This window comes from Citrus clementina, unplaced genomic scaffold (genome assembly GCF_000493195.1).
Source record: "Citrus clementina cultivar Clemenules unplaced genomic scaffold, Citrus_clementina_v1.0 scaffold_5, whole genome shotgun sequence".
NCBI classification, from domain to species: Eukaryota; Viridiplantae; Streptophyta; class Magnoliopsida; order Sapindales; family Rutaceae; genus Citrus; species Citrus x clementina.
The window spans coordinates 13,566,994-13,589,961 of NW_006262201.1; the positions used below are offsets into that span (position 1 = coordinate 13,566,994).

Below are 22,968 nucleotides of genomic sequence, written 5' to 3' on the forward strand. Positions count from 1 at the left end.
ATAGAATGCGAAGTCTTTAAAAGTCGTACTGGTTAAAAATATGGCACAACAGGAGCCTGGTAATGATGATTGTGGAGTGTTAATGTTGATGTTTACGATGTACTTAATATTTAAGCTCAAACTTGATTTTAGCAGTAGTCTTGGGTAACACTTCAGAAGAAAATTGTTATTGACATATTTAATGGGGATGTTAAATAAATAAGTTGTTGTAATTAGTCAAATGCAGATGTATTGAATTCATGGCATATTAGTTCATTGCAATATAAGTATGTTATTCATATCGTACTAAATCTATTCTATGTTTTGGCATAATATTATACAACATTTACACCATTAATTAATCTTATGCCATGTTTAACTATGTAATTCATCAAAAGAAGAAGAATAAGTACTTCAAAATTCCTATAATTTTGTTATGACAATAAATATATTAAGTATCTCATTGATTGAACTGTGGAATACATAAAGAAAGGAGTTAAAAACATTAGTAGGCCACTAATTTAGATTTGGCACAATAGAATTCTTACATTTTTCATTTTTGGTTATGCCGGCATCCCTTGCATTGAGAACATATCACAATTCTCTGTAATACATTCTTGTTAACTGATGGTATTCTAAGCTCCAAATGACGACCATGAGGTGGTTCTTCTATTAGTAGGTTTACTTTTAACTTTAGGATGTCTTGTAGAACTTTCCACGAAGCAATATCGTTAGCGAATTGATTGGTATTATATATGCCTTCAATAATGATTCCTAGGAGCAAAAGTGAGAACATAAACCTATGTAAACCATTCTAACATCTAGGCAGGTGGTAATTACATGAGCACAAACAAGTTGATTGTAGAGTGTTGGAGAAAAGGGTAAAATCAACATTTTGCACACCAATTCTTACTAACATCTCTACTTTTATATATTCAAATCCTTTAAACTTTGATTTTGTGTGTTTTATTATAATTTGAATATTTTATACATTTTAGAGATATTTTAGTCATTTTGCGATTAAATAGAAATTAGGCAGCAAAATAGATAGCATGTTTTAACTTAGAATAGCTAAAAACCTTGGGAAAGACATAAAGGGTAAAATTAAAATTTTAAAATTTTCATGGGACACAACTAACATGACTTTGATCAGTAATATGGAAGCATCCTATTGCATTAATGATGATGTGGCAACATCCTATTAGACCACAAAATGAACTTATAAAACATGTAATACATTGAATCAATACAGTTAAATTTTGTGTTAACCGATAAAGTGGTAGCATATTATTAGACCGAAAAACACGTGTGTAATTCACTGAATTACAGTCTTAGCAATGTGTTTCATCCAATCAGAACTTACCACGTGGCACAATCCTAAGCGTTTGAGTTGCTTTCATCCAATGACCATGATTTATTCGTTGTATCTATTAATAAGGAATCCCCTCCCTAATTCGATAGCTTTGAGTCCAAATTTAAACTCTGTTGTCTGTAATTCTCTCTTTATCTTGTATTTTTTATTTATTTTAATACAAAATTATCATTTTACCCCTAGTTCAATGTGACTGGCTAATTTAGTTGGTCACGAATTTACAGTCACTAGTTAATGGTTCCAATTTGTCCTTAATTTTTGCTTTTGTGATTACAAATGCACTGATTAGTCTAGTAAGTCTCTCTCTCTCTGATTTTTGTGGATTGTTTTGACTTATTGTTGACTGATAGTAATTATTTTGTCGTGATTTTGCACGATATACCTACTATCTAGTGCAAGATCATTATTGTTTGGCATGATGAGCACTTCACACTATATTAATTAGCAAAAAACTAAATTATAGTATTAGTGGTTTGTCTTGACTCAGTGTTGACAGAGAATGCATCTAAGTTATTTAGTGGACAGTCTTGCCACATTATTGAAAGTAAGATCATTATCACTTGGCACAATATGTATTTGACCCCACATTTAGCATAAATATTATTTTCCCCTAGCACAATGAGTGCTTGATACCATATTTGGTAGAGTGGGGACTATATGGAGTGGAAATACCCCTCATCAATTTATTAGACTAAAAAGGAATATTAAGCTCATGATAAAGTGTTGAGTATGAATTAAGAGACTCAAGTGTTTCATTTGAATTGTTTCATCTTTAATTTATTCTTGTTATCTTTTTAATTTAAATCTCAGTACTACTCAAAAATCACATCCAAACAATTTACATATAAATTTGAAAAATTAATTGTACACATAATTAAATCTACTTCCTTGTGTGATCGACATCTATCACTATTAATCTATATTATGACAGATTTGTGTGCTTGCGAGAACAATAAAATTTGCACAATATGTTTTCTTTATAAAATTTGCACCGTTCCCGATGAGGTAAGTCATTTTAATTTATACAACTAATTTTCTTTGTAAATATTTTCTAAATAACTTTGTGTGCAGGTTTTGAGTTTTTTTTGTTTTTTTTATAGTAAGTATGTAATAGTATGATAAGATCAGTATCATAACTTCTCTCCTATTTTCATTAGTATTTTTTTTTTAGTTTTCTTTACATGCACGGTTGAAGGTCATGATCGCATGATCTAGAACATATAGACCTTGAACTAGAAAAGACACTTCATATACATAGACAAATTGCATCAAAGGTCAAATTAAGGATAAAATCCAAATGGATTTGGAACCACAACCACAAGTACCACAAGAGAGGCAATTTGAGGACTACTTCTGTCCTTTAGCTAATTTGAAAACTTCGTATATAAAATGCCCAAATGTAGTTGCTAAGATTTTTTAGTTAAAATCTAGTGTACTAAATTATCTCCCATCAATCTTTGATTTAGAAAATAAAGACCCATACAATCATTTGAATGATTTTTATGCTATTTGACAAACTTTTGAATATGAAATTTTTTTAGATGAAGATGTTAAGATTAGGATGTTTCCAATTTCTCTAAATGATAGAGCTCGTTATTGGTTCAATACATTGCCTTCTAAAAGTATCACATCATGGGAAGAAATGATAACTAAATTTTTAAATAAATACTTCCCAATACATAAAACCAATGCTATTCATAGGGAAATTTGAGAGTTAGCTTAGATAGAAGACAAACAATTTTTCGAAGTATTGACGTGATTTAATAGGCCACTCTTGAAGTGTCCACATCATGGGTACAAGAAATGACATTAATGTCAATATTTCTTGGAGGGACTCTTGCCACATGTGCAAGAATGGCTGAAGGCAATAAGTAGAGGTGAACTAATGTCTAAAAGTGCATAAAAAATTTAGTATTTCTTTCAACAACAAATGAATAATTCCCAACAACGAAATCGATCATTCAGGAATGTAAAAAAATTAAAGGATTAAATGAAGTCCATTTTAGAGAGTCAAGATTAAAAATCAACGAAGTCAAAGAAACAGTTGAAGGACTTTCTCATTAAATAACATCATTGATAGCTGCCAAACCAACAAAGCCATATGACTACTATCAATTTGACAATGATTCATACCTATATCAAGCCAATGCCATTAATGTGATGAGAAATGAGTCGAATTACAACTTTACTTCAATATTTACGACCTTGGATGTAGAGACCATCCTAACTTTTCATGGTCTTATGGATTCTAATAAAATAGAATAGCAGCTCTAGCTCCACTAATGCAACTGTTGTGCAAATTTTAATGTACCTACAAGCACACGAATCTATTGTAGTATAGACTAATGGTGACGAGTGTCGATCCCACGAGGAGGTGTATTTTAATTGTGTATAAAATTAATTTTGTAAATAGGGGATTGGATTTGTGGTGGAAATGATTTGGAATATGCTAAAACTTAAATTAAAATGACGAGAATAAATTATAAAATTGGAATTGAAATGACGAGAATAAATTGAAGAGAATTCTATTGAAATGAAGTACTTGGGTATCTGGATCCGTATCAACATGCACCATGGGCTAAATATTCCTTATTAATGCCAATTAAATCATGAGGGGGGAATCCACACCTCATGAACCACGCTCTAATCAAAATGGTGCTAAGGGCTTATCGTGCCAAATAATAATAACCTTGTACTAGGGGGCCGGTGAAACCAAGGCGGTACTAGACAAGATTAGTATTATTTGTCGACGAGAAGTCAAAACATCCACAAAAATTAAAAGGGAAGAGAAAGTAAATTTACCAAATAAAGCCCATGACACATGTTGAGACTTCACCTTCAACCCAAGCTTGAAAGAAAATTAGCTACTCATAATTGAACTAGGGGCAAAATGGGAATTTATTAAAATACGTAGAAAATACAAGATGAAGAAAGAATTACAGAAAATGGATCCCAAAAATGGTTTCAGAGCTATCAAATTAGAGGGGAGAGGCCCCTTTTTTATAGATACATGGAGTAAATCATGGCCATCAGATTAAAAACAGTTTGGACGCTCAGGATTACGCCACGTCATCAGTCAACAGTACGCAGTTTGACCACATGGATGAACAGTAACACAGTTTGACCCGGGTTGAACAGTAACGCGGTTTGGTTGAAAATGATCATGTGTGATGTATGTATCGTACGCGAGATTTTTGGCCCACTGATATGCTGCCACGTCACCATCAACAGTACATAACAATTTTAATCCAACAGGATCGTGACACCTCATCAGTCAATGCCACGTCATCGGTCAATGCCACGTTATCGTCCGTCTATGTGAATAGTATCGTGAACAGTAACGTATATAGTACCGTACATGTGAATAATACCGTACATGTGAACAGTGCCATTTTTCCTTTTATGCTCCGCCTAAGGTTTTCGACCGTCCTGAGTTCAAAAGTGATGTCCGTTTTGCCATCTGATCTCTCGTTTATTCTGAAATGACTATGATGCCCCTAAAATACATCAAATACTTAATTAAAATAAAACATACGGAATTAAATCAAAAGAAGGTTAAATTCATAAAAGTAAAGGTGTTAGTAAAACTTGTAGTGTAAAATGACTATTTTCTCCTTTATAAATATACATTTTCTAACACTCAACAACAACCAGTTCATCAAGCTCCTTAAATCTCTCAGCCATTATTTAGATAATACAACTAGAATCAGTGCTACTCACAAAAAAAAAACCATGGGAAAAAGCATTCTAGAATTTAAAAAATATGACTCATGCGGCACTGGAACAACAAAAGTACACCATTGATGAGTTTTGGAATAAAATGAGAGGTGGTGGGTCAATTGTTTCTTCAATTCAAACTTTGGCAATGACCATTGAGAGAAATAAATTCTCAAGCTAGCCAATGTCCAATTGTAAGAAAGTACATGAAGTTAGTACCAATTCGCCCCAATAGCATGAAAATGTCAAAGTCGTCATGAGCTTGTGAAAGGACATAGAAGTTGACAATAAAGTGGAGATGTTAGTGAAAAAGACAACTCAATTTCTACCTTTAAACTTTGAGGACTCATCACCAAAGGGGAAAAAAGAAAGTAGCTCACGAGAATATATCCCTAAAGCTCTATTCCCTCGGAGGTTAGTTAAAGGAAAGAAAGGAAATTTCACAGGTGAGATTATAGAAATCTTTAAACAGGTATGTATTAACATTCCTTTGCTTGATGCTCTGAAACAAATGTCCTCTTACCAAGTTTCTTAAGGACTTTTGCCCTAGAAAGAGAAGAATTCATATTTAAAAGAAAGCATTTTTAACAGAGAATGTTAGTTTCATTCTCCAACAAAAAGTTCCTCCAAACTATAAAGAGTTAGGCTTCCCTACTATCTCATATAATATAGGGAACCATATAGTTAAGAATGCTTTGTTGGACTTACGAGCTAGTGTAAATCTTTTACCTTACTCAGTATTTGTGAAACTTAGATTGAGAGATTACACCTAACTCCAATTGTGTTGCAGCTTGTAGATTAATCCATGAAAATACCTTACTATATTTTGGAGAACATGCGAATCCAAGTAGACAAGTTTTTTTTTTTTGACCTTATTATGATTAACACTCGATCAGTACAGTACTTAAAGAAGCACATCTCATTATTCTAGGCTAACCTTTGTTGGCAACTACTGATGCACACATTCAATGTAGGATTGTAAATATGAAGTTGTCCTTTAGCAATATGACTATGAAGTTGAATATTTTTAACATTGCCAAAAAATCTCAAAATAGAGAAGATGGAATTGTTAATTTTGATTTAATCGAAGAATTAGTTGATTATATTTTTTCTTCCAACCTTAGTGATGATCCTTTGTAAACATGTTTAATTTATTTCGATTTGGATTTTGATATTGATAGATCGTTTGACGAGGTGAATGCCTTACTCGATTTATCACCACCCATAAATACCAACAAATGGGACTCAAGAATAGAGCAACCGGTACCATCAAGGAAGAAACTCAAGGCATCATCAGAATCACCACTAGAGCTTAAGCTCAAACTGTTACCTGGCACTTTGGAGTATGCATTCTTGAGAGATGAAAACACTTTGTTGGTAATCATTTAATCTCCTCTTAATGACAAGCAAAAGAGTAAGTTATTGAGTATTTTAAGAGAGTAGAAATAGGCATTAAGATGGACCATATAGCTAACATAAAAGGTGTAAACCCAATTAGATTGTATGTATTATATTCATCTTGATGAAAATATGAAACCTATTAAAGAAATGCAACATCAGCTAAATCGAAATATGATAGAAGTCATTAGAGCTGAAGTTCTTAAACTATTAGATGTAAGTATCATTTATCCCTTTTCTAATAGTTCATGGGCTAATCATGTACAAGTTGTTCCTAAAAAATCAGGAGTTAATGTAGTTACCAGTATTGATAATGAATTAATATCCACTAGAATGACTACAGGGTGGCATGTATTTATTGATTATAAAAAATTGAATTCTATTATACGAAAAAAATCATTTTCCTTTACTATTTATCGATTCCACCCAAGATAAATTAACTAGTCATGAATTTTATTACTTTATAGACGGTTACTCAAAATAAAACTAGATTCTCATAACACTAAAAGACCAAGAGAAAACCACTTTCACTTACCCTTTTGGCACTTTTACATATAGGAGAATGCCGTTTGGATTATGCAATGCAACAACCATATTTCAATTATGCATGTTAAGCATGTTTTCTAATATGGTTGAATGTTTTCTTGAAGTTTTTATGGATAACTTTGGTGATTCATTTGATTATTGTTTGCATCATCTAATATTGGTTCTGCAGAGATGTATAAAAAAATATTTGGTCTTGAAGTAAGAAAAATGCCACTTTTTAGTAGAATAAGGTATTGTCCTCGGTCACATCATTTCAAACAAGGTATTGAGATTGATAAAGGTAAGGTGGATCTTATTTCCAAACTTCCTCCACTCAAGATAGCTAGAGAATTAAGATCTTTCTTTGGGCAAGCTACTTTTTATTGACGTTTCATTAAAAAATTTAGCAAGATTTCTAGACTTATATTTAACTTACTTGCTAAGGATGTACTTTCCGTCTTTAATGATTTGTGTCTTGAGGCATTTAAAAAATTAAAGCAATTGTTGACCTCAGTACCCATCCTTTAGTTCCCAAACTGGAACTTACTTCCTAAGCTCATGTGTGATGCATTTGATTATGCAATAGGAGCAGTATTAGGAGAAAAAGTTGATCAAATTTCTCATGTTATTTACTACATTAGTAAGACATTGAACAATGCACAGTTGAATTATTCAATCATTGAAAAAGAAATGCTAGCAGTAATGTATGCATTAGAAAAATTTTGATCATATTTCATAAGATGCAAAATAATTGTGTTTACATATCATACTACTTTTAAATATCTTCTTACAAAGAAAGATGCAAAAGCCAGACTAATTTGATAGGTGTTACTTTTGTAGGAGTTCAACCTTGAGTTCAAAGATATGAAAGGAACACAAAATGTGGTTACAGATCATCTCTCTCATCTTAATTTTGGCACAATTCTAGAATCATTACAATTGAATGAATTATTTCGAGATGAACAACTAAAGATTGTAGAAATACTGCCATGGTATGCTGATATAGTCAATGTAACACCTCAATTCCATTAACAAGGTATTAAGGTTTAATTGAAGTGAAACTACATTTCATCGTTTTCATTTCTAAAACCACAAAAATAATATCCAACAATAAATGTTCTAAACCTCCAAAAGAAAATAAGTAATGAAATAACATATTCTCAAATAAATATTATCCCAAAGGAAGCGAAAATACTCTCATTTCCAAGACCATAAACCCATCTCGTGTAACTCTATTTGCAAAAATGTGGTAACGAGGGGTGAGTCGTCAACTAGATATGTAACATTCATGCACAATACTAAAAACTATTTAAATATAATTGATGGAATTTCTTAGATATATATAATAATAAGAGAAATTACATTTGTAAATCATCATTTAGCAATATAAATAAATCAAAACATCATAAATTATTTAAATCCTTTAAACATAACAAAAGCATTTTAAACACATGAAACATAGTTAGCTCATAACACATAGTATCACCTGTAGACCCGCTGACCTAACCATCTATCATCATTCAGGTTACTATACCTCACAAGAATCATTAACATTAATATCATATGTGCATAAAATTCGGCTAACCTTCAATAATATGACATAACATCACTACGGACAATGAGCCAAATCATTTAAAAACATCTTTGAACATTTAATCATATGTAAGCTTCCATAAATTACATTTAAATAATTGATAATTAAAGCAATTTAATAAATGTTTCATTTTTAAGCATGATTTTATTTAACAAAATATTGTAATAGACTATACAAATCAATGTTATATACTTTTCTTTCAACATAATACACATCTCGAATTAAAAGTAATTTAATAGTGAAATACATATACCGTGCATTAATATACTTATCTCAATCTTCAGTAATAAAAAGAATAGTAACCTCAACCACAAGCTCACTCTCATCCCAGAACATCAAGACACAATCTTATCAATATTATTACTCATTTTGACTTTGATATAAATCCAACAAAAACCTGACCATCCAATACAAGTTGATTTTTACTAAGCTAACCATATGTCAAGAAATTATAAAAATTAAAAAGAGAAACCATAACTATGTGTAGCGTTTCATATAAAAATAAAAAATGAATAAAAGTAAAAAACATATTGCAAAAAGAATTTTACATGCAAATATCCACATTGTCCAGTAGTGATAAAAACAAAGGTTGCTGAATTGGAAAATTTATAAAATATTTAATAAAACTCATAAATTAGACTACTTAATTTTACAATAGTAGAAACATCAAGAAACATCATATCGAATTTCTAGAATTTTTGAAGACGTGAAACTATTTTAAATGAATTTATATTTAGAGACCAGCAAATCTATCTAGAAATGTTCAAGTTTGTGTTTTGAAATTTAAAAATTCATAACTTTATGTAAACTCAATGAAAATTAGTCAAACAAACTTTTAAATCATAGAGGACTCACAATGTTATATGAATATAATTTTTACAAGTCATTTTAAAGTGTTTTGATAACATAAAGTAATTTTTACCATTAGCTATTGCAATTTTGGAAAGCAGTTTCCAAAATTACAGCAGCCCAATATAATGATTTTTAATAATTTTTATACTCAACCAAAAAATTATGAAATTTAAACATATAGTAAATCATAATGAGGATTAAATAAAAAGAACACCATCATTTTTAGAGATCATTTGGCTAGTAAACAAAATCGCCGAATTCAAACGTGCTGCTGAAAATCAGAATTTTCCAGCACCATTGTTCCGAATTCGAAAATCACAACAAATTGGTTACTTGAAATCTCTTTACACAAAATATATCATTGAAAACCTTAGGATGTCTGCTTTAATTTTAACATTCATGTAGAAATTAAATAAAAAATAAAGGAAAAAAAAGTAATCAAATCACACTGCTCATGCCTCATAATGCCTAGCTAGTCATTCATGATAATGAGAACAATGCATGAATTCATCATCAAACACATAAGATCGTATTAGAGAGCATGTATTAAAGAAGGATAAATACATAAAAACTTCATTCAAACGTTCATAAAAGAAAACCCTAGAATGTCTTTACACAAACAAAAATATAAGCAAATAAATAGATAATCATACTTAAATTCAAACAAATAAGGAACATGTGTTATAACCGCCGCCCCCCCCCCCCCCCCCCCGGGAAAAAAATCATCTTTGAAATTTAATACATTATCTCAATCATCGAAAAATTAGGGGTACTTCTCCCTTATATCAGCCTCTCGCTCCCAAGTAGCCTTTTTGATGCGAACCCCCCAAGAAACTTTGAAATCTACACTTAATTTGAAGTTTCAACTTCCCAATAAAGTTCTAAACAGATTTAAGTGAAACAAAAGAAAAAAAAACCTTGACCTAATGTTTAAGAAAACATGAACCAGAGGTATAGAAAAGGATATTGACGCCACACTCAAGATTTAAATGAGAAGGTGAGTGATAAGTCTATTTTGGAACGCCACAAGGATGCAAATTCTTGATAAGTTCATTAGTTCTCAAAAGAACCAAAGAAAGAATGATCTTTCAAATTCAAAATAACATTCATCTCTAATTGTCTTACATAGCAAGGTTACTGAGTTTAAATAGACTAATAGAAACCTAAGATCCTAAAAATATAAATAGAAACATTGGAACAACCCTTTAAGCATAGGTTTGTCAAAGGATGCTTCAAAAGTCTTCACCAACCCACCATAATTAATGTTAGTTATTGCCAAACTTAATGCTAGTCTACCATCATTGATGGTAGACTTACCTAACACATTGACAAACTTGAAACAAAACAAATAAATGAAAGTAGTGGTTGGAATTCCCATGCCTAAAACAAGCTGTAATAAATTTTTCATAACATGTTCTAGAGAACACCAAATCCATCTATGTAAATTGCATTGGAAAGTTAACTTCATTTTCTTTCCAATGGTATTTAGCTTGCATATTAGTTCCAGGTCAATCAATACCAATTTTATTCCGAATTTGCCTTTTCTGCATTTGATACAAATTGTGTATTTGGCTACCAAATAGCTTGAATAATGCCTGCAATACCTTGTCTTTTCTCCAGGCTCAATTCATGATGTCTTGCAGCTTAAATTGCATTTTTAGTTCACATTTTCTCAATTAATCCATTTAAAGTAGCTTGCTTTTTTTTTTTGCTCTAACTCTTGTAATTGTGCCTCCATGAATGTGTAAAGGATCACTTGAAACTTTAATGGTATTCCCTTGATGGTTCTCATCACTCTTCCACAATATGACTCATTCCAAAAACCTTCACTACTAGAATGGCTTAAGCTCTTTAGACTTGCTCATTCTTGTCAACAATCTCCATTGGTTGGTTGCCCTTCATAAGTCATATCCTTCGACATTTAGATAGGTTGGTAATCCAATACGGGAGAAGGATTAGTAATGTACTTCCTCAACACCGACTTGTGAAGCACATCGTGAAGCCTTGATAGGCTTGGAGGCAAAGCTACTTGATAAGTAGCTATACCAATCATCTCAAGAATCTTAAAAGGCCCAATAAATTGAGGGCTGAGTTTGCCTTTCTTTCCAAATCGAAAAACGCTCCTCCAAGGTAAAGCTTTCAGGAAAAGATGGTCTCTAACCTGAAACTTAGATCTATGCCAGTCAGTATAACTTTTCTGTCTACTTTGAGTTGTACGGAGACGTTCTCTGATAAGCTTAATCTTATCTGCAGTAATCTGAACATACTTTAGCCCCAGTAGCTTCCTCCCGCCAACCTCATCCCGACAAATGGACGATTTACACTTCCTTCTACAAAAGCTTTAAATGGTGCTATGTCAATGGTAGAGTGAAAGCTATTATTGTAAGCAAACTCTACCAAAGGTAAGTGATCTCCCTATCTAACTTTTAAATCTAATATACAAGCTCGCAACATATCCTCAAGAGTTTGGATAGTTCTTTCTGACTGATCATTCGTTTAAGGATGAAAAGCTGTGCTGTAGCACAATTTGGTACCGAAACTTTTATGCATGCTAACCCAAAAATTTACAGTGAATTGTAGATCTCTATATAAAGTAATCGACATTGGCACTCCATGTAATCCCTTCAACAAATAGCTCTGCCAACTGCCAAAGTTTACTAGTACTTTTGATTGGTAAAAAGTGAGCTAACTTAGTCAATCAATCAAAGATAACCCAAATTGAGGCACAAACCTCTCTAGAGCGAGGCAATCCACTTATAAAATCCATGATGATATGCTTCCATTTCTATTATAGAATAGGAAGTGATTAAAGAGTTCCTGCAATCTTTAGTGCTCAGTCTTTACCTGCTGACACACTAAATATTTTGATACATATACAGGGACATCATTTTTTATATTCATCCTGTAGAAATTTTACTCAAAGTCTCGATACATCTTAGTGCTTCTTAGATATGCACTAAAAGTTTAATCATGAGCCTCTCATTATCTCATTTTTTCACTCCTCATCAACTAGTACAAAATATTGTTGTCTCAACCATAAAACACCATAATAAGCTACTTTAACCTCAGGACAACCACTTTTTTCTTCCTCGATGATCTTTTTGAGTTTGGGTTCTTTTTTTTGTGCTATCTTGATTCTATTTATTAAGATAAGCTAAATGCTCAAGTGAAACAAAATATTCGTATCACCGCGTGCAACCACTTCAATCTCCATCTTTCTAAGGTCCTCTAATATATAGCCTTGAGTAGTAATCATATGTTCTAACCCGCTATATGACTTCGTACTTAAAGCATCAACCACTATATTTATCTTACCAGGATGGCAATTGATCGAACAATCATAATCCTTCACTAGCTGTAACCATTTTCTCTATCTAAAATTCAGCTCTTTTGGGTGAACAAATACTTCAAAATCGTATGGTTCGTATAGATCTCATAACTCTCACCATGAACATAGTGTCTCCAGATCTTCAAGGCAAAATTACAACTACTAGCTCCACATCATGGGTTGGATAATTATGCTCGTAGCTCTTTGTTGTTGTGAAGTATAAGCAACCACTTTACCATTGTTGTAAATAACATTCTTACTACCAGCTAATGGAATAGTCAAAACAGGTGCAAAGACCAACTTATTCTTTCACTTTTGAAAGCTCTTCTCGCAATCCTCATTCCATTCAAACTTCACTCTCTTCCTGGTCAACTTGGTTAAAAGAACTGCAAGATTAGATAACTCATTCACGAATCTCTGATGATATCCAGCCAAATCCAAGAAACTTCTAACCTTAGTAATGTTAATAGATCTTGGTAGCTAGATCAACTAATATGTCATCCTTAAAAGCTATATGCCCAAGGAAAACTACACTTCCTTAATAAGGCCCATGATTTTGTTTTTAGGGTGCCCATATACCCCAAAACGCGTCTTGCCAATTAAGTTGTGGATTACCCCTTATAAAACCTGCATCTCTTTTATGCTTTGTCGATGTGAGATTTGTTTATGATGTTACATAGGCCCTTTAAAGACTCAATGTCCTCGTTGAAGTTTGACCTACCATCGTTCAAGAAGACACGCGGATCTACTCTGATACCATTTGTTATGATCTAATCCTAACCTGGCAAGATGTTTTCCACTTTAGGCCTTAACAAGGCCGACAATTTTGTCTTTGAGGTGCCCATACACTCAAAAATGCGTCTTGTCACTTAAAGTACATATCACCTTTATAAACCCAACATCTCTCCCGTGCTTTGTCAATGTGAGACTTGCATAGGGTGTTATAGTTAACTATCTTATTACATGGCAACTTTCAGAACATTGGACTTAGTAAGACAAAGATAATTTTTTTGGAAATAAAGAATTTATTTTAGGATGATCCTTTTCTATTCAAGTATTGCACGAATCAAATTTTTAGATGATGCGTCTTAGATAGTAAATTTAAAGATAATTTCATACTACCATGAACAAGCTTTTGGAGGCCATTTTAATGCCAAGAAAATGACAACTAAAGTCTTGCAATTTGATATTTATTAGCCAACTTTATTTCGAAATGCTTACACTTTTTGTTCTTCATGTGATAGATGCTAGCATATGGAAAACATTACTAGAAGGAACATAATGTTGAGTGTTAGAAAATGTATATTTATAAAGGAGAAAATCGTCATTTTATATTTCAAGTCTTACTAACAACCCTTACTTTTATGTATTTAAGCTTCTTGTAATTTAATTATGTGTGTTTTATTTTAATTAAATATTTTATGTATTTTAGGGGCATCATAGTCATTTCGCAAAGAACGAGAGATCAGACGGTAAAACGAACATCACTTTTGAACTCAGGACGGTCGAAAACCTTAGAAGGAGCATAAAAGGAAAAATTGCACTTCACATGTACAGTATTGTCTACGTTACTGTTCACGACATTGTTCACATAGACGGATCGATGACGTGGCATTGACCGATGATGTGGCATTGAATGATGAGGTGTCACGATCCTGTTGGACTAAAATTCTTATGCATTGTTAATCGATGACATGGCAACATATTAGTGCACTAAAAATTGCGCGTACGGTACATGCATTACACAGGATTATTTTCAACCAAACCGCGTCACTATTCAAGCCGGGTAAAACCGTGTTACTGTTCACCCGTGTGGTCAAACTGCGTACTGTTGACTGATGACGTGGCGCAATCCTGAGCGTCCGAAATGTTTTCGATCCGATGGCCATGATTTACTCAATATATCTATAAAAAGGGAGCTCACCCCCCCTAATTTGATATCTTTGAATCCATTTTTGGACTCCATTTTCTGTAATTCTTTCTCCATCTTGTATTTTCTATGTATTTTAATAAATTCCCATTTTACCCCTAGTTCAATTATGAGTAGCTAATTTTCTTTCAAGCTTGGGTTGAAGGTGAAGTCTTAACATGTGTCATGGGCTTTATTTGGTAAATTTATTTTCTTTTCCCCTCTAATGTTTGTGGATGATTTGACTTTTCGTCGACAAATAATAATAATCTTGTCTAGATACTGCTCTGGTTACACCGGCTCCCTAGTATAAGGTTATTATTATTTGGCACGATAAGCCCTTAGCACCATATTGATTATAGTGTGGTTCATGAGGTGTGGATTCCCCCCTCATGATTTAATAGGCATTAATAAGGAATATTTAGCCCATGGTGCATGTTGATACGGATCCAGATACCCAAGTACGTCAATTTAATAGATTTCTCCTCAATTTATTCTTGCCATTTTAATTCGAATTTTAGGATAATCCAAATCACTTTCACCACAAATCCAACCACCCTCATACAAAATTAATTCTACATATAATTAAAATCCACCTCCTCGTGGGATCGACACTCGTCACCATTAATCTACACTACAATAGATTCGTACACTTGCGAGTTCAATAAAATTTGCATAACACAACGCTACCAAACCTTATTTTAGTGGTCAAGATTTTTTATGTATAGAGCATCGATTTCATAGGACCCTTTCCTTATTTTTTTAGCCATCACTACATATTGGTTGTTGTCAACTATGTATCAAGTTAGTAGAAGCAATTCCATACAAAACTAATTATCACAAGGTGGTTATGAGATTTTTGAAAAGCAATACTATTTCACGCTTTGGATTCCCTTGGCAATAATCAGTTATGAGAATACCCACTTTTACAACAAATCATTGAAAGCTTTTTTGGCAAAGTACTCCATCAAATATAAAGTGGCTATCCTATATCATCCACAAATCAGTGGCCAAGTTGAGATCTTCAATCGAGAAATAATGTACATATTAGAAAAGATGGTGAGACGAGATAGAAAAGACTGGTCATTGAGACTCGATAATGCATTATGAGCATATTGAATGACATTCAAAACCTCTATTGGTATGTCACCCTATACACTAGTGTAGAGTTCGAGCATCATACATACTGGGCCATCAAGAAATTCAACTTTGACATACAACAGGGTGGTTTGGAAAGAAGATTACGTCTAACAGAACTTGAGAAAATTCACAATGATGCGTACGAGAATGCCAAGAATTACAAGCAACATATGAAAATCTTTCATGACAAGCATAAATGAGGAAATCGTTTACACCAGGCCAGAAAGTGCTTTTATTTAATTTCCGGCCCACATTTATTTCTAGGTATTTTATGCTCTTGATGATCTGATCCATTAATTGTTCACACTATTTTTGCACATGGGGCCATTAAAATTCAAATAATATTCAAGTTCCATTGGACCTGTCATAAGTGCTCGAGCAAACAAAATCAAAGAAGTGCTTAATCGGTTGATTTAAGTAACTTGGACTCAATCAAATTCGTTGAGGCCTCTTGAAGGAATCGCACGATGATATTCAGACCACTGAATGCGTGATTCAGGCACTTGAAGTTTCCAAATATCACTTCCATAAAATCAAGAAGTTGGCTTGCACATTATGGGGGAAAAATATATTACTTTCCTTTTCGAATACTTTCCTATTTGGAAAATATACTACTTTCATTTTTGGATACTTTCTCATTTTTTAAGAGGGCTAGTAGAACTCAATTATTTCTCTTTTAATTGCCTAGTTTCAATTTTAATTGATGTAAGGCATTTACGCTGATTATGATTTTGATTTGATTTAGATTATTCCCTATTTGCTTTAGAATAGGATTATGATTTGATTTAGATTCTTTCCTATTTGCTTTAGATTTAGGCTTCGATTTGATTTAGATTCTTTCTTCATTTGCTTTAGATCAGGAATCGATTTGATTTTGGTTTAGGATTTATTTTCAAAAGTTCTTGTAATCAACACTATATAAAGTACTCGCATCCAATAAACAGAGACATATCAGTTTTGATGCAATTGGTGAGAGAGTTAACTCTCTTTGGTTCTTAAACTAACTCTTTGAACTTATCGAATTTTCGTAACGTTCAAAATCTTGACTTATTAATCATATCATCCATAACTTATTGTGGCGCCCTCGGATGCTAAGTTTGGTACTTTCATTGAGCATTGAGTCACAAATCCATTCAATTCCAAGTTCAGAAGCGATCTTCAAGACTAAATTGATTAGCGTTGTGTCAATTCTTAGCGGATTTCGCATCAACCAGTACATATCTTTTTATTTTATTATTCTATTATCATTTACATTATTACTTTCAATGGAGTGATTTTATTTTTACTTACTATTTGTTTTCTTTACTATTTACTTTTAACTCTTGAGCCACGAACTTTATATGTCATTTGTCAAACACGACACCCATTTACAGTTGTGTATTATTCTATTTGTCATCAAGATCTTTGAATACGAGCTTATTTTCTTAACTTCCACAAATTGCTTTCGAGAATTATCTCAATGGCTTTCATTATGGAAAATACAAAGATTTTGTTCAAGCAGCTATAGATCTTGTCAAGAACTAATAAAGAGAAAAATAGACTTGGTATATGGAGGAGATGACCAAGGGTTATCAAGACTTGTCTTGGAAGCTGCTTATATTAGAATATCTGAGATGCTAAACCATGCTTACACTTTCATTTTTTTGCTAGAAGATCTTGCAACTCTAGTAGCACAAGCAAAGAGGTATTGATTATATTCGCATCCTGGGCCTATTTTAACATTCATTAAAAACCCATCGGTTTGTTAAATGTTAATAAATTTTAAGATGGTTTGATAAAATTCTTAATCATGCAATTAAGAATTATTTCATTCCAAAATAATTATATTCACAGTAAAAAAAACTCTTTAATTGTGCTCCTACTACTTATGAGTTATTTGATCATTTATAAACTTACAGACTAAAGCTAGATCCCGGGACGTTTGCATTAGATTGGTCAACTAATGATGGTACTAGTAGCAGTAGCAAGAAGTGCTATTAGATTTAACCCTCTATTTATAAACATTTTCTTATGTTACAACATTCAAGTGATATCTTCTAAACTCTATTTTTTTTCCTTTCAGACATTGAAGACAATGTCTCATTTTGGTTGGAGGGAAGGGAATAGTTGACGGTTATAAGATAACTGATAGTTGTGTTGTTGTACTTTTACTAATCTTTTCTACATTTTTTAGTCAACGGTGGTTGAATATGAAGTTTAGTTACTCTAGAAACACATCTTCCTAGTCTTAGATTTTAGTTAAAAATAAAAAATAAATAAAATTTAAGCATTTTGTGTGATCTTTAACATTGGATGACGTGGTGACTTCTAAATTTTATTATCTCTGCCTTTGAGTTTTGTTACACCATACTTGCCACTCTGCATATTGATGTTGGCAACAAGTGTGAATTAAGAAATTTTATGAGTGAAACTGATTGAGTTATTTGAAGAAATATACATGCCATGATACGTTCCAAGTGAGTTTTTGAGCTTATTGTTTTTCTTGGAGAGTAACCATTTTTCATAGCTTAACAGTTTATTAATTTATACATGATCTCTATATTTTTCTTTTGAGTTGACCAATAAAAAAAAAGTGTGTTGTTACATCTGAAAGTCTATTGAACTAGTAGATGTAAAAGACTATTTAAAGTTCTAAAAAGCGACAAAAAGGGCATATTTGATTCGTTTGAACCTTTTCTAGTCATCCTCATTGTGAAATATCTATAGTTATCCCTTTTGAGCATATAAGAAAAAAAAACCTTTTTATTCGTTAACTTATTTATCTTATCCCACTCTAATTTGAAATATTACCCTATATTTTATATTTTTCATCACCTATTTATGTTTTTGAAAAATATAGAAGTTTTTTTAGAAAAGTGGTGCACTGTAAAATATATATATATATATATATATATGGTACCAGATATGACCAGGATCGTGGAGTGTGTGCATGTTCTGAAGAATTAAATAAATTTCAGACAAAACAATAAACAATATTAAATTGGTACGTGGCGTTGTTTTACCAGATCAATGCAGAACTTAATCTGCCTTAGAGACCAGATCTGACTTAGAACAGATCAATATCTCGCATGTTCAGGTTTCTAGTCGATATACCAAGATAGATTTAAAAATACTTGTAGACAAATTTAAAATAAAGGCTCATAGATAGTACTAGATCTGGATCCCAGAAATAGTACTCTGATTGAATGGAGGGAGAAGAGAAAATACGACTAAGGGGAGAGAGGGAGAGATCAGGTCTATGTGCCTTAGAAGAACGTAGCAGTTTAAATATGCATAAACTTAAATTGCAAAATTTAAACATACATTCAAAGCTTTAAATAATTATAAATAAAGAGACATAAATGCTTACTTTATTTCCTTGGATCGCTGTTAGTGTCGAGAGATTAATCTTCTATTCTACTCGATGTCGACGAGCCGTTATCATGATGTCGGATCGCCGTTAGTGTCCAGAGATTAATCTTCAATTCTGCTCAATGTCGGCGAGCCGTTATCACGATGTTGGATGGCCGTTTTCTACAGTAACTGCTACAATGTAATATTTTGTAAAATTATCGTTTGACCCCAAAACTTCATAAAACTTGTCAATTAGGTGCATTTTCAGGATTTTAAGCAATACTTGTCATCATCACAAATCTCAAAGCTTTTTCAATTTGAAACCATTAACATGAGAATAACCAAAAACATTTTCTTAGAATATAACGTCTTTATAAAATGAGAATGATGATTTAAAAATATATGAAAACTATTTTGAGCTTTTAAAAAGATTAATAAATCTTAATCAAGTTTGTTATCATCAAAATAAATAAAGAAATATTTTTGTTAACAGAGTTCATTCTTACTCGTGATAGTTTAGTGTTTAGCATGTCATTCTTGAAAGTGGCTTAATTAATGTAGCTTTGATAATTGATTATTTGTGTGAGTTTAATCGATTGATTTATGTAAATGGTTGATGTGGGAGTCATATTTTTTAGGCCATAGATAATACTTATACTTTTAATTTATTGTTATTGATAATCTGATTAAAAAGGTAAACACAATTGCCCTTAAAAAAAAGATTTCAATTTGGGTTTGAATTTTGCTAAGTATTATCACTTAATTGCTAGGGACTAGTAATAAGCTGGTTGGAAGGTGTGTTGAGTGCTGGAGAATATATATTTATAAAGGGTAAAATCATCATTTTGCACTCTAAGTCTCACTAACATTTTTACTTTTCTGTATTTAAATCCTTTAAATTTTGATTACCTGTATTTTGTGATAACAAGAATATTTTATGTATTTCAATGGTATTTTGACCATTTCATGATTAACGAGAAATTGGACAGCAAATAGATATCATTATTTAGCTCAAAATAGCTAAAAACCCTACAAAGAACATAAAGGACAAAATTATTATTTTAGGACTTTAGTGGGACCCAACTGACGTGGCATTGACCAATGATATAGCAGTATCCTACTGCGTTGATTGATGATGTGGCGGCATCCTAATGGACAGCAAAATGAGCATACAATACATGCAATACACTGAATCAATGCCAGTTGACTTTTACATTGACTGATGACATGGCAACATATTATTGGACCGAAAAACGCATGTAGGTTACATGCAATTCACCAAATCACAGCCTTTCTCATCTTTTCTATCCAACTAGAGCTTGCCATACAGCACAATCTTAAGCATCCTAATTGTGTTCATCTAATGGCTATCGTTTACTTGATGTCTATAAATAGGGAACTTCCTCTTAAATTGATAGCTCTAAATCGAAATTTGAGCTTTACTTTTCGTAATTCTCTCTCAATCTTGTGTTTTCTATGTATTTTAATATAAAATTACCATTTTACCCCTAACTCAATGTGAGTGGCTAATTTAGTTTAAAGCATGAGTTGAAGGTGAAGCCTCAAATGGTCCATAAGCTTGATTTGGTAAGTCTATTAACTCTCTCTCTCTCTTATTTATATGTGGATTGTTTTAACTCATTGTTGACAGACAATAATAATCTTTTTTAGATTTTGTACGATATATCGATTCCCTAGTTTTGGATCATTACTATTTGCAACAATGAGCACTTTACACTATGTTTATTAGTGAGAAACTCTCCTCTAGTATTATTGATTTGTCTTGACTTAGTGTTGACAAAGAACACATTTAAATTATTTAGTAGACAATCTTGTCAGATTGTCAATAGTAGGGTTATTATCACTTGGTACAACATGTACTTAGTATTAAATTTAGCAAAAGATTTTTTTTTCTCCTAGTACAATGAGTGCTTAATATCATATTTACCAGAATGAGAGTTATAAAGAATGGAAATACCCCCCTCATAAATTAATTGTAACTAAAAAGGAATATCAAACCTATATTGAAGTGTTGAGTATGAAATTAGAGATTCAAGTGTTTTCCTTTGAATTGTTTCATCTTTAATCTATTCCTGCCATCTTTTTAATTTAAATATGATTTCTCCTCAGAAATCGCATCGATATAAACTTGGAAAATTAACCTTACACATAATTAAATTTACCTCCTCGTGGGACCGACACTCATCATTGTTATTCTACACTAATATAGATTCGTGCACTTATGAGCACAATAAAATTTGCATAACATTGATCAAGCTGGAATACTAGGCATCTATAAGTCTTACAACTTATGTCAGCTAACACCTCCTAACGTAACATATTCTTTTTTCCTTTCAGTTACTATTTTGTCTACCCACATTGTTAATGAAGTACTTATTGATTCTACCACCCTTTTCGTATTGTAAAACTGCTATTATGATATTTTTCTAAAGTGGTCAACCAAATGAGTTATGAAAAAATTTTGTCAATCCCTCATAAAAGAATTTACACTCTCTGCAATGTTGGTGGTTAGAATATTATACCTCCTACCGTTAAATTGATATTGCATACAATTACTTGCATTCACATTATTCTCTAACTAATTAGTTGCTCCCAAATGCATCCCCAATAGCCCTTAAGTTATGCTTTAAACTCTTTACATCAGTATTCATTTGCTGCATTTATAAATACGAGCTCAAACTTATCTCAAAGAGCTTTTTACATCTTAAATTTTGACTTGATGTTACCTTTCTCATGGTAAATGCAAATGACTGGGTGAAACTATGAAATACTTTCATAATAGCTCTCTCAACAGAAGTGCATCGATTGACACAACTTAAAAATGATTTCTAACTCCCAAGTATAAGAGTGTCTTGTTATATTATAGCTCCGTAAGTCCAATGTCGATCCATAGAGAAAAGATTTAATTTGTTTATTTTATTTTATCTAAAAATTAAATCAAAACTTGAATATATGCAACTTAATTTTAGTGAAACTATGAAATTGAATTAGTTAGGGTTATGGATCCACTCTTAGTTGTAAATAAAATTTAAAAAATTCTTTTTACCATTTTGTTTAGATTTATTAGCCAAAAAATTAATTATATAAATTATTATTATTTTCCCATTAATTTTATCATGGATTAAGTATTTATTGTACCAAAATTTAATTTGTCTGGAATAAGTCAAAATACCATTTTACCATACCTTATATTAAGATATTAAGAATTTATTGTACCAAACTCCCTTTTTTTTTCTACAATAAATCAAATTTTCAAAATATAAAATACGTATAAAATTAAATAGAAAATAATTTAATTTATATAATTAAAAATAGGATTTGATTAAATCATTTTTATTTCCTAAGAGTTTCACCTTACCCTAACTATTATTATTTAGTTAAGAATAATTGAAATAAAAATAATTATTAAAATGAAATTACTCATAATAAAAGGAATAGAAACAACTAAAATTGAAAATAAAACTAAATTTATTTATAAAAATAATTATGCAAAATATAAACACACCTGAAAAATAAGATTACAGGAAAATTGAGAGAAATTAAGAAAAATAGAAATGCTCAAAACATAAATAAAAATAAATTCATAATCCAGTGTATTGTTGTCCATTATAAGCTTTATGCATGCACTCTACACAACAATTAGATCAAGATCCAATGGCTGGTCAAACTTCAAAAGTTAACATTCCATGTGGCATCTTGTGAAGCATTCGATTTGGTTAAAGAGCGGTTGAAATTTGGCGGGTTAATGGGTGGATCAGATCGACCCGAAAACAAAGATTCGGATCCTACAACTTGCTTCA

General features: G+C 31.8%; 1 pseudogene; it reads right to left on the reverse strand.

Annotated features, from left to right (window-relative positions):
- Positions 1 to 22,968, reverse strand: part of LOC112097951 — a 121,597-nt pseudogene that overhangs the window by 71,326 nt on the left and 27,303 nt on the right.